General features: G+C 43.2%; 1 pseudogene; it reads right to left on the bottom strand.

Moving 5' to 3' along the window:
* Positions 1–1571: 1571 nt before the first annotated feature.
* LOC115287236 lies at positions 1572–2161 on the bottom strand (annotated as a pseudogene).
* Positions 2162–2730: the final 569 nt, after the last annotated feature.

The raw sequence follows: 2730 nt of genomic DNA, 5'->3' as shown, positions 1-2730 counted from the left end.
TGGGGGCGGGGGGAGGAGGTGAGCAATGGACTTGACCCAAACTCCTCTGAAAATTAATTTTAACCCTAAATTCCTGTGCCCTATTGAGTGCAGCAGACTGCCAGCTCCTTTTGACACCTGTAGGAATATTGAACCAAAAATCCAAGAGCTATATGCCAGCTTCTGGCTTCAAGGAGCTCACACCTCTGGGAGGAGACAAATAAAACAGAAAAACATAACACAGCATGAGTAATCCTAAAGCCAGTCTGGGCACAAGTTATAGAAAGAACATGACCTGTGGAAATCAGCAATGGAGCCAGAAGAATGAGTAGAAGATTTGTGAGGTTTGAAATCTGGTAACTCTGGCAATCACTTGTCTAAATATTCCAGCCATGTATCAGTTGTCGTGCTCATAACTGGAAAGAGAATTGTAGATTTTTACTGGAGCTGGAGAGTTAAAAAGCATGCAGTGCCCCACAGATAGCCATAGTGCTGCCCACAGAGATTCCTGAGGAACCAAAAGCAGGAGGTTGAACTTTGCATTCTCGAGATTTCCTGGGAGGAACAGCCACTGCTTCCCACGTGGAACATCTTCCTTTCCTTGGAAGACCAGCATTTGCCTTAATATGATTAACCTCCTGCAAGCTGCCTGGAAACCCAAACCTCTGAAAGCCTCACCTAGCTCTTGTCCAACTAGCTCTACCTTCCTGGATCCCACCCAAGTTTCAGTGCTTGCATATACAAGTATCCATTTCTGTGGATGATCCTTCTTGACTCCTAATTATCCTGGTATTGGGTTCTGACTTATAAATCAGTAAGCAATCAATAAGCAACTACTCTGTGCCAGGTAAGCTGCCAGGTGTTAGAAGCCAGAGGTGCACAGTCCCCAACCTCTAGAATCTCATAGTCTAGAAGAGATCAGGTGAAACGAGTAACTGTTATGGATGCTAGAAATGCAATTAAGCATAAGGCACAGCACAAACACAACAGAGGACATTGTCACATTCTTGGCATCACCTCCAAATAGAATCACTATAGAGAAGATAATGTAGCTCAGAACTGAAACAAAGTATTCCTGGACAGATTAGGCTGGGGACGGGGTGGGGGGTGATTTAGGCAGTAGAAACAAAGCAGGCAAATATGATGGAAGCAGGAAACAGCGTGGAGTGTTGGGAGGATCTGCAAGTTCTTGGGTATTTACAGTTTCCCAAGTTCCTTTCATTTGTTTATTCGTCTGAAGTTTTTTCCCCCCCTTAATCTTCATTTATAAGGCTTTCCTTCTGTGTCTGGTAACCCTTGGCAGTCTGCCCCTACTTACCAGTGAAACACCAAACCCTGGTGGGAAGCCCTGTCTAAGAAGGCAGAGTCTGGTACCCAGGGATCTTCATCATGGTACAACCCAACTCAATTGCTGTATGGAGGGCTGTGACACTGTGGGATTGTTACTTTGTTTTGTTCTGTTTTGTTTTGTTTTTTTGAGAAATAGAGCAATGGAAGATCTCTTATTCATCATGTGAACAAAAATACAGAATATATGTATCAATTAATTTTCCCCTAAAGAGAGTATACTTTGTATTTAGAGAAACAAAAGATTAGTTGTCAGGAGTTGCTTTTGGAGAAAGATCAATCAGCACCTTATCAATCGTCGGATACTGATACCAGGACCATCACCTTCCTCACGCATTAACCTTTGTACTTCTAGCTCCTTTAACCAGAAATCAGCCTTTTCAGCTTCAATTTGAAGAATAGCCATTGTTTTTTTTTTTTCATAATTCTTTTCTAGGTCATCAAAGAAAGTTCAGGAAATCCATATTGATATAGTAGGCTTGAAGTATTCCCAGTGTTCTGAGATATAGCCTTTTGGAATTTCCGCTAACTCAGCTTCACCAATGAATATATTCACCAGAGTTATGCCAATTGCTACTAGAATCCCAGTCAACAAAATGTAGAATTTCATTAAACTCAAAAAATGCCTGCCATAGGATCCAGATGGTTTAATGATAAACAGTCTTTTCCCACAATCTCCACTGGGTCACACAGTTACAACAGTCTTCCAAAAGCCCGGGGAGAGGAAGCCCCTGAATCCAAGTCGAGCGCCAAGCCGGCAGCCTTGAGAGAGAGTGGCCTTGAGAGAGCGGCACTGCGGTGACTGAAGCCCACGCAGTAAACTCAGAGCCACCATGGCCACTACAGGCAATTTGACATCGTGGTTTATAATCAGAAACGTATATATTTGGTCTTCCTCGCACTTCATGACACGGAGCTCCTAAAACCCTTGAATTTCCTAAGTGTAAGAGTCATTAAAGTGTCTTGACATTCATAATAAACCCTTTCAACCACAATAGGATTTATGTTAATAAGGTGACTTTTGGAAAGCCCCTAAAGATGGGAGCTGGTTGCCATGGAAAACAACCATCTGACTGGAAAGTTGAAACTTTTAGTCCCACACTCACCAACCTCCAGGGAGGGGAGAGGGGCTGAAGGTTGAATTGATTGCCAATAGCCAGTAACTTAACGAATCATGACTGTGATAAAGCCTCCATAAAAACCCAAAATGACAGGGCTCAGGGAGCTTCTGGGCTGGTGAGCTCATGGAGATTCAGGGAGAGTGATGCCCCCAGAGGGACATGGAAGCTCTGTGCTCCTTCCCATGAACCTCATCCAATACATCTCTTCCATATAGCTGTTCCTTTTATAATAAATGGTGATCTGGTAAGTGAACTGCTTCTCTGAGTTCTACAAGTTACTCAG

The sequence above is a fragment of the Suricata suricatta genome, chromosome 3 (assembly GCF_006229205.1).
Source record: "Suricata suricatta isolate VVHF042 chromosome 3, meerkat_22Aug2017_6uvM2_HiC, whole genome shotgun sequence".
NCBI classification, from domain to species: domain Eukaryota; kingdom Metazoa; phylum Chordata; class Mammalia; order Carnivora; family Herpestidae; genus Suricata; species Suricata suricatta.
Note: the sequence above shows the minus strand (reverse complement) of the source record. Positions and strands in the feature narration are given on the sequence as shown.